Source organism: Leiobunum rupestre, chromosome 2, assembly GCF_980474605.1.
Source record: "Leiobunum rupestre chromosome 2, qqLeiRupe1.1.hap1, whole genome shotgun sequence".
In the NCBI taxonomy this organism is placed as follows: domain Eukaryota; kingdom Metazoa; phylum Arthropoda; class Arachnida; order Opiliones; family Sclerosomatidae; genus Leiobunum; species Leiobunum rupestre.
Window position 1 is genome coordinate 18575536 of NC_143385.1, and position 10388 is coordinate 18585923.

Below are 10388 nucleotides of genomic sequence, written 5' to 3' on the forward strand. Positions count from 1 at the left end.
ACTGTAATTTACTGTATTTTAATGGTCTCATCTCGAGCTCACAAATATACGCTATATTAAAATAGTTTCAGTTCGAGCACACAAAAATACGCTATAATATAAAGGTCTCATCTCGGGCTCAAATTTAATGACCACAACGTTTTGGTCTTTTTCTCGGGCTCGTATCATTCTCGAACCCGTTCCGCTATGTTCTTTCCTAAAACTGAATTTTTTGTTTTTCTTTAATATTTGACCCAACCAAACTGAAGTGAAGTGAGGTAGAGCTCATAAAGAAGCTTTTGAACTGCGTGGACAATATTTAGTTAGTTGTGTGTCTACAACGAAAGATCCCCAATAATCATTTAGACGATAAATTTGCGTGTTTACAAACACTATGGGTTCATAGCGCCAAGTATACGATTTCGTTCTGTGACGTAAATAGAGGCTTTGGCGCCCTGGGCTAACATTTAATTTGGACGACAGTTATAATACCAACATACAGCCAGGGCCGTACTTAAGGGTGGGGGGGGGGGGAGCCGGGTGGTCACTCAGGGCTTTTAAAATTTTACCATAGGGATGTATATACCGGAAGGCCTCTACACTCAGTTTCGCCCATGCATTTCACCCGGGGCCACGAGCGCTCTAAGAACGGTCCTGTACCGAACCCAAAATACGGTGAAAATGAAATTGCCTCACGTTAAAAATGCAGCCCAGATCGAACCGCCCCCTCCGCAATGGTACTGACTTTATTTATTACCACCATGTTTTTCGACACTAGGAGTCAGGGGGTCAAGTTAATAAGAATTTTATCGTAATGGAGATAGCTTCATGTCTAAACCACATTGCAATGAATTCATGAGTTCTACTTCACTTCGATAATATCAATTTGCCAATAATTATATTCTAAGTATAATTTTTAGACTACCCCCAAGGTTAGTAAATTTTAGGCTATAAAAGGTTGCCTCGATACGCTGTGGTTGCTAAGGGCTAAGGTTGGTAACTTCGTTGCTAACGAACATCGTGACGTCACTGAGATGAGATCCAATTGAAAATCAATGGGATCTCATCTGGGTGACGTCGGCAACAGACGAATTTTGGAGGCAATCCAAAAATTCTTTCAAGCCGTTTCTCGATCGAGACCCCGTTGGACTACCCCTTCCTACTTTTAACCTCTTTGCTAGTTTAACTTTACCTCCAGCATTTATAATTAATGTCTTCCCTAAATTGTAATAACATTGTTGAATTTAATATTAATTTTTTTAACGAATTAATAATTAGCTTTGAACTAAAATGTTTAAGTTTTTATTTAATAATCGTTTGGCTTTAGATTTCATTAGGCAGACTAGCACTGGTATTCATGAAAATAGTACAATACAACATCCAAGCTTAACTTAGGATTAAATTTTCGTTACGCAAGTCTGCTAGCAACTATAATAATCTGGAGCCATGCAGACATCAGATCCACATCCATTGATTCTATTTTGTAAATGTAGGGAATATTAAAAAAGAACACCTTGTGATGATAAAGGAATTAGTTTTTCAGATATGTTGATTTTATTCCTTGGCCTAAGACCTTGGCCATTGGGATACTGAAGTTAATTAAACTATTTAAAAAACATGACAGCGATGATAATCTAGTGAGATTTACTAATCTAAGTCATTGGAATGATATACAGGAAAGTAATGTATCGTCAGAAATTAGAAATCATTTATAAAACATATATAAACTTAGCAGACGACTTGACTATTCTGGCGGGTAAAATTCCGTATATTTGTTTAAAAACCGAACGATAGATGACGTTAAGAACTAAGTCGTTTCCGAATTGAATCACCAAATTTCTAGCCGGGGGACGCGGGGGTGGCTTGTCAACGAACGTTTTTCACGAGAGGTATAATAAAATATACGGCTGCAAACCGTCCCTACCTAGAGGGTAGCTCAACGGCAAAATTCGTCCCAACTTGCAATTTGGCCTACTTTAAGGATGATGAGTCCGCAGCGATGCGGCGTGGCGAACATAGTTTTTGGGGGGTGAGGCAAAGGAGGCAATAGGAGGCAGTTGGCCCCGAAATTTGCGTTCAACGAATTGGAGCGCGTTTGGTGTTGAGCCCGATGATAGTTTTCACGCTGAGTCGAATGAGACAAACCACAGGTCTGTACGTCGATGAACTGTTTCCGAGTAATTTGTACTGAATTACGTGGTTGTTTTTCTCTAATATGAAAAAAACCTTTTAAATTTAGAACTCTGGTCGAGTTGGGTATCGTTCTGTAGTATGTGTTAACGCGGGTCGCTAGTACTAATAGTTTCCGAGTTATGACCAAAAGTACACTCAAAAACGTGGTTTTCTCGAAATTTCACTAAATATTGGACAAGACCAACCATACTTTCGGATGTTACGTATTGTTTAGTGCCAAATGTAACCGACCGCAAATCCGTAGGATAACTCGTTTACGAATTATAACTAAATATGTGAGGGACATAAGAATAGGAAAGAATCAAAATAAACGGTTACATCGGCGCAGTCGGATTTAACGCGTTATTAGCGGAAACTTTGGCTTTTATAACAGAAGCCGTTTCAAAAATATATCCCAGAGGAACCATTTTGAACACTTTAAAACACAGGTGTTTAGGTTTATGTTGATTTTGTTAAACGCCTAGGTTTTTTATGCGATTTTATAGATTTTCGCATGCTCCTCGTGTTTAGTTGTTTAGCCATTTTGGATTTAAACATTTTGGTGTTTAGTGAATCAACGGCAAAAGTAGCCATTTACATTTATAACGCGGTAAATTGTAATTCAAATGTTTAAAAGCTAAACGTTGTTTTTTCTGTGTAGCTCATCTCCGTGTTTTTTCCGAATACAAGTACACTGAAAATTTGTAAATGTAGTTTTGTCTTGTGTAATTAATGGTCACATTAGATAGTAACCCTTAAAAAAATGTTTTTAGTCTACATGTTTAGTCTAAAACACATGTTTTAATAGTTTTTGGGACTGTTAAGAAGCTCAAATTTTTAATAAATAGAGGGCCCTCAATAATGAAATTAACATTTCTTATCTTAAAGGAAAAGTCCAGGTTGGGTAAAACTTGGGGCTATTTGAAAGATCATGTTTAAATAAACACAAAAATATCAGTCGTAAAATTGTATCTTTTTTTAATGACGAGAAATTAATTTTTAAACGAGCCAAATTTACCGCCAAGCGATCTGCCATTTTTTGTATCGGGGTGACGTTTTAGGACTTTAATCACGCGCTGTTCGCGCTATAACCGGCTTTAACAGCGCTCTGTTCCCCGCGCGCGCTAGCTCCCCGTGCGGTCTGCGGAGGGAAGGCGAAAGAAAATGGCAGCTCTCTTGGCGGTAAATTTCGCTCGTTTAAAAATTAATTTCTCGTCATTAAAAAAAGATACAATTTTACGACTGATATTTTTGAGTATATTTAAACATGATCTTTCAAATAGACCCAAGTTTTACCCAACCTGGACTTTTCCTTTAAACATGCTATGCTATGGCGTACTTCACGATTGCAGAATACGCCTTTTGCATCTAATGTATGGACTCGCTGAAGGAAATGTGGTCGAAGGACGGCGCTTGTATCAATAGCACTTTTCACAAAGACAGCTCCCAAATCAACAAACGTTCACAGTGGTTGACAGACGCTTAAGAGAAACTTGGAAAAATACAAGCCACGGGACCTGATACTGCACAAGGAGACGTTCCAGAAGACGTGGAAGAGCAAAAACTTACTTTCTTCGGCTAGGATCCTACAAGAAGAACGATACAAATTGGACGTCAATTGCGAGTCGACCGTGTTCTTCTCCGAAGTATCCTTCGAGGATACCAGTACCACCCATTCCATTAACAAGAGGTTCAATCTTTAAATGCGGCCGATTAACCAAGACGAGTCGAGTTTTGTCAGTGGTTTCAGGAGCAGACTAAAGAGTGCATAGGGTAATTACGCTAATAGTTTCTTACGAGGCTAAGTTTTCCCATGAGGGAATCTTCAATTTACAAAGTAGTCATGAGTGGCATTAAGAAAATCCGCAACCGGTTTCAGATAGGGCACATAATGTAAAGTTTAGTCTCAACGTCTGATGCGGAATTGTTGGCGACCCTTTAATTGGACCTTATTTTCTACCACCAAGACTAACTAGTGAGTCGTACTTAACCTTTCCACAAGACACTTTACCAGAGCTACTTGAAGAGGTACCGTTAGCGGTAGGACAACGAATGTGGTTTATAAACGACGGAGCACCACCTCATTTTAACCTTCGGGTTAGAGCTCATCTTGATGCTAGGTTTCCTGGGAGGTGGATCGGTCGAGGAGGATTTGTTGCATGGTCAGCCAGATCTCCTGCTTTGAACTCATGGGATTTCTATCTTTAAGATCATATCAAGATTTTGGTATAAAAGTATGAAGTAAAAAAAGTCCTACGTCAACGCAAAATTGACCCCTGCGAAACAATCCGAAACACGCCAGAAATATTTCGTCGTGTTTGAGAATCTTTCCGAAGACGTGTCTAAGCTTGCCTACACGCCAATTGGGACCATTTCGTATAACGTTTGTTAATCCAATGATCAATGTGATATTATTATGTAACAGTGCATGAAACCATAAAACAAAGAAATGTATTTTTTATTGTATCTCATGGATATTTAAATCACCTTGTCATTCTTTTAAATCGTTTTGACTTTGCGGTTTTTCAGAGGAAAATTCATATTCGGAGCTACGACGAAAATCGTATTCCGCTCACCGCTGGCGACATTACGTTTTCACTTTTAGCGTTAGCGTTTAGTTTGCCGTTTTTTTGTCGTCTGCATATGAATCATTCAAAATGGCCGGTTTGATAGATGACGATGAGTAAATGCTGTTAATAAGCGCTCACTACAGTTTCATAAACTTTATTTCACTTTTTATGAATTAATCCTGGTTTTCACTTGGCGGAAAATCACCTACAGAAAGTTCGACGTCGGCGATATGGTTTTCGACGTTTCGCTAACTGTCGGAGTTTTAGCATTTTCACTTGGCGTATTTTAGGGTGGAAATAAACCGATTTTTTTTTCTGGCAGCGAGTTCGTCGGTTTTCGTCTGATAGTGGAGATTTAAGCCTAGGCCTAAAAATGGATGATTTATCTGATCATAATAGTGAACTATTGATTAAAGCTCATGTAAGCATTTTAAATTTAATGTTATTTTACATGATCTATCGTGTTCAAAGAAATATAAGTCATGAAAGATCGGTTTGTGTGAAAGAAACATACTGGAAAAGAAGGCAACAAGGGTATCAAGAAAAAACAAGTTGGCAAGCCAAAATATACCTCTCCTCGGAAGAGTTTTTAATTTTCAGTAAAGCGTAACTGTATCCGTGGTTCTGCGGTAGAACGCTCACCTGTCGTGCAAGAGAGCTCGGGTTCGAATCCCGTCCGATTAAAGAATTATACTACACCCAATGACAAAAAGAGTGCGCTTTTGAAAAAACCTTTTCCCTGATTCTAAGAAACTGCGTACGCAGTGATTACCCTATGCCCCGAAAATGCGAACGCGTTCGCAGGCCTGACAGACAGACCCACAGACAGACAGACAGACACGGTGGTTGTATAACCCCTCCTAGGGTATAAAGTCCCCTCGGAGAGGTAAAAACACGTTCCGAAATTCACAGAAAAGCACGTGGCCGAGTTCCGGATGCAAGAAGCGGGAAATTAACCATCCCCCCTGACGTCACAGTAACCTTTCGAAAATGGTTTTTGATTCGTTGAAAAAGAGCGAAATCACCCAACTGAGCGAAAAAAATAGAAATGAAAATCGCCACACAAAACCGAAAACCGACGGAATTTCCGCCCGGCGTCGACGGAAATGTTCGCTCATTTTCCGTCGACGCCGGGCTTTTTCGCCCAAAAACCGCCAAGTGAAAACCAGGCTTTATAAAAAAATTTAAAGAGCAAATAGTTGCGAAAAGCCTAGGCCTAAAATACCACTCTCTTTACTTTGAAGAAAGCACAAAAATAAGGGATTATCTGAAACGGAACCGGATTTCGCTTGCTGACGTCACGATGAAGGCTGATGCGATTGGGCACTCGCCACGAATCCGTCGAAACGCCGCGGAAAAATAGAATTTGAAAACGCTACACCCAACCGAAAATACGCCCAGCGTCGGCGGTAAAATTCTTCCAATTTCGGTGGACGTTGGCGGAAAAAACCGCCAAGTGAAAACCAGGCTTAAGGATAGCATGTTTCTAGATGCGAACGCTTAGGCTTTTGCTAGTAGAAATTTTAATTCAGTTATCTCATAAGACGTTGTCACTCCTTGTTACTTAAAGAACACGAATTTCTACCCATACCCAACTTTTTTTTCTAGGGACATCGCAAAATTGACGTCGAACGAATACGCATTATTAAACGCTGTAAAACTATTCGCGACCGAAACGGGTCTAGATGACGCAACGGTGTCGAACCGTATAAGGGGTCTTATTACGTCGAGCGTCTGATTAAGTTTCTAACTTGTTAGCTTCCAAGGTGCATTGAATTTCACCTCCGACGAGTAGTTCCGCCCGCCGTCGTTAGGGAGCACAACCATAGTTTTAGGTCACCACTTTGAAACAAGCCTCAAATCTTCGAACGGGTTCAAGAATTATTTTGCTTTAGCCCCAGGTGATCATTTTGTACAGTTTTTGTAATTCAGTTAATTTTGTACTTGAATGGCATTTGAAGAACAAAAACGAAATTCAAAAAGTAACTTTCTCTCAATTGACGTGGTCACTATGAAACAAGACTTCTCTGAAACACCCTGTATAAAACATGTAAGAGGGTTTGCAGAATTAAAACATAATTTTTACCGAAAACCTATAATAATTTAAACTATAGTTGAAATTAACATTTCATCGATAAACTATTAGTACATCTTTAAATATACTATCTTAAGGAAATATAAATTGTTTTTAAATGAAAACCAGAGTTAATCTTAAATTTAAAGAAATGAAATATCTTTATTGTAGATACCAATGTGGTTCCAATACGGGGGCGATGATAATGGTGTTTTTCAAGTTAGTGGCATGCTATCAAGTATATACCAGTTGATCGTGACGAAATTAAATATAACGTAAGTAAGCTCAAAAATTTAAAATCAATTCTCTCAGAGTCATAGAAAATTTAAGCAGCATCTTTTAATTTAATTTATGTTTTTATTTTTGGCAGTCTTCTCAGGAATGACGTTTCGACGTCGGAAGGCTTTTTTCAGTTAGGCCAAGTTACGGGTCCATTTAGTGCATCGGGAATGCTTGGCTTTTTAGTAAAAAATGTAAGTTAAATTAAAAGACATCTCTTCCTGTTGAATTCTTTAATTGTCTTCGATTTAAAGCCACTGTTTAATCGGTGTTGGTCCATTTGATCGAAAAATATGTGATCGACAGTCGATCATTATACGTTGCAATTGATTGAAATTCCATTTGATCGAATCCCATTTGTCATTTGTTTCATAAGATCGAACCTTCAAATGATCGAATACTATTTGATCGAATTCAAAAGTATTTATAGTACCAGTTGGTATGTTTTTATTTTACCGAATGTCAATATGAAGTGCAGAAGGAATAATGATGGAATAATTCATTGTTTAAGTGCAGAAGGAATAATGATGGAATAATTCATTGCTTTAACTGTATTAAGTCACAAAGATGAAGAGATTTTTACTTTATACCCTATATGTAGATGGAATTTTTTATGAAATCGACGATAACGGCCCGTTGTTTTTCATATATATAAATAGGGTCAGGTTAGGTTAGGTTAGGTTAATGTACGGGCGCCGTAGGCGCGTATGCACCGTTGTATACGAGGGGTCTGACCACGTTCACGGCCCTTCTATTGCTAAACAATTAGGTACAGAGTTCGTTTTTTTAATAGGTCTTTCTATTAATTATGTCCGAGATAATATTTTGTTTTCTACGTCACTGCGCTCAGGTTTTTTTTTCTGTATTAGAGTCTACTGTATCTCATTCTAACTAGATGTTGCCTTTTCGATTTACTCCCAAAAACTAGTAGTTTTACCCTACAGTAGCTTTCGATCAAATTTCGTTCGAACAAATGCAATTCGACCAAATGGAAATTCGATCAAATGGGACCCGTTCGATCATTTGGGAATCGATCAAATAGACTTAAACCGTTTAATCCTATATTTTTCAAGAACTGTTTAAATACTAAATACGGAAATAAATTAATCACCGTGATTATGTTTGAGTAAACGTTTAAAATTATTTCTACCTTAAAAATTAATTTGATATAGCCATGAACGTTTACAAAATTAAATATTAAAAAAATGTATGATTTACCAACTTTAGCGTACAAAAATTCCAAGAACAAAATCTTTTTTTCAATGATATTTGTTCAGCTTTCAGACGTGGCACTGTCTCCGTTATCAACGGATCATCAGGCTTTCGAATACGTGGAATACTCAACGGGAAGTTTCAGAGAATCCTGGAGGATATTTTCCCAAGGGCCTAGATTTACACGTTCCCGTTCTTTAGATGTTGTTTGTTTATTTGATGTTTACGTATGTATACAAAAAGTGTTGTTAATTTTCTGGAAAAATAAAATGTGGAAAAATTTACAGAAACCATTCCTGAAAGGTTTCCGCAAATCGGAAAAATAAAAACTTTAATTTTTTAACTTTGGATCGATATAAAAGTTCTAATAACCGTAAACATACTACAAAACATTACCAGTGTTACATTGTTAATCAGTTTAAAGCTAGTCTAAAGGTTTAGTTTTACTTTTAGATTCGAAAAAATGAGGCGAAAATTACGCTTTATTTAAATTTGCAAATAATATTAAACTAATCATGGAATGAAAACTTTTAAAAATTTTTTTTCGGAAAAATACGGAAAGTTTTCTGGGAAATAGGCCTGGAAATAGGCCTTGGTCATTTTCCGGAAAAACGTTTCCGACTTACAACACTTATACAAAATTTATGGCATCTGACCGAATTCGCCGAAGTGTCGCATCCGATTTTGGGCCCGATTTTTATTTATCAACTCAACAAATGGTGCTGATAAATATTTTTACTGTGGGTATTACTTCGGGTAACATTTTTCACTCCCAATATTTACCAGCTCAGGATTTTACTTATTTCAAAAATCTTCTTCGATATAATAGTTTTGACAGTAAATATATGATGTTTATATATTATATAATTTGTTGTTTTATCTAAAATGAAAGGTGGACCTGCAAGAGTTTTGCAGATAGACTGAAATTCAGTTTGGGTGCAAAAAATCATTAACGAGAAGTTAAGGTTCTGTGCTTGTAACAATCTATTTTGTCCATATCGAAAAAAAGGGCAGTTACTTTCAACACAACACCAGCGTAGCTAAATAATGATAAAGCAGTTCCATAACACAGAAAAAAACATTATTTCTTAATGATTTTTTCCCTCTTGACAATACCAAAGCTTGTGCATTTGAGCAATGAAATTAACACGTTAGATCCATGCACTAATTTATCTGTTAGCTTAAAGCAAATACGTAATAAACCCCATCTGGTAGAATATGCTTTTAATTCACCCTCTAGAAAAATTGCTTTTCTTATAAACTAACCATAGAACCTTCAAGATTTCCCGAGTGTTACACAAGAATCAAATGACCTATATTATTGATAAAATTAAGTAATTTTTAAATCATTTATCATAAGAGTCACATAAAGGCGTTGAAGTGTGTAATTGAAACCGTACTATAATACAATTCACCAACGAATATGATCAGAAGTCGTCTCCTCTTTCTGTAAAACGAAAGTGCCAAAGAACAATCACTGTTGATTAGTGGTCAGAGAGCTAACTATAACATTGACAAAAGATAAACCTAAAGGCTGGAAGAAATATAAATGTATAAGATATATCGTTTTCCAGTAATCAATTTCTTTTTCAGATTTGGATTCTTCTTTTGATTTCATTAGTGTCCGTGTCTCTTTATGAATACCTTACAAAACACACTTTTGAGAATTCGAAGATTACATTTATCCAGGTTTTCACCAACATTTTAGGGATTATTTTGCAGCAAGGTAGGTCAATCACTTAAATTTCAATAACCGAAAATAAATATTTGTAAGTGAGAACCAAATTAAAAGTAAAACCTCTGCCTTATTTGTTATTAGACATTTTCCAGTAGATGGTATTTGATCCCGAAATACAAAGCCAACTTCATATTAAATACAAAATGCTTTTATCAAAGCAGTTGAAAGATTGATTTAAGGGGGAGTAGTTGAGATGTACGAAGGCGCAGCAATTGAAAATGTTTAAGGTTTTAATACAATAATTTCCATTGATTTTCCTCACCTTTTACATATTTTAAAACCCTTCCCTTAAATTATAGCCTTGAAACTGTAACAGTAAACTGAGATTATTTTAAATTGTAAAGGAGTACGCGTGTTTAGTTCT

The 10388-nt window shown here is 36.8% G+C and overlaps 1 long non-coding RNA gene across 1 annotated transcript; it reads left to right on the forward strand.

The window, feature by feature from the left end:
• The first annotated feature begins 7165 nt into the window (after window positions 1-7165).
• On the forward strand, window positions 7166-10012 carry LOC149956283 (uncharacterized). The gene is made up of 3 exons (XR_016478187.1): window positions 7166-7268; window positions 8352-8513; window positions 9880-10012. It is a non-coding gene; the product is annotated as an uncharacterized LOC149956283 (long non-coding RNA).
• Window positions 10013-10388: the final 376 nt, after the last annotated feature.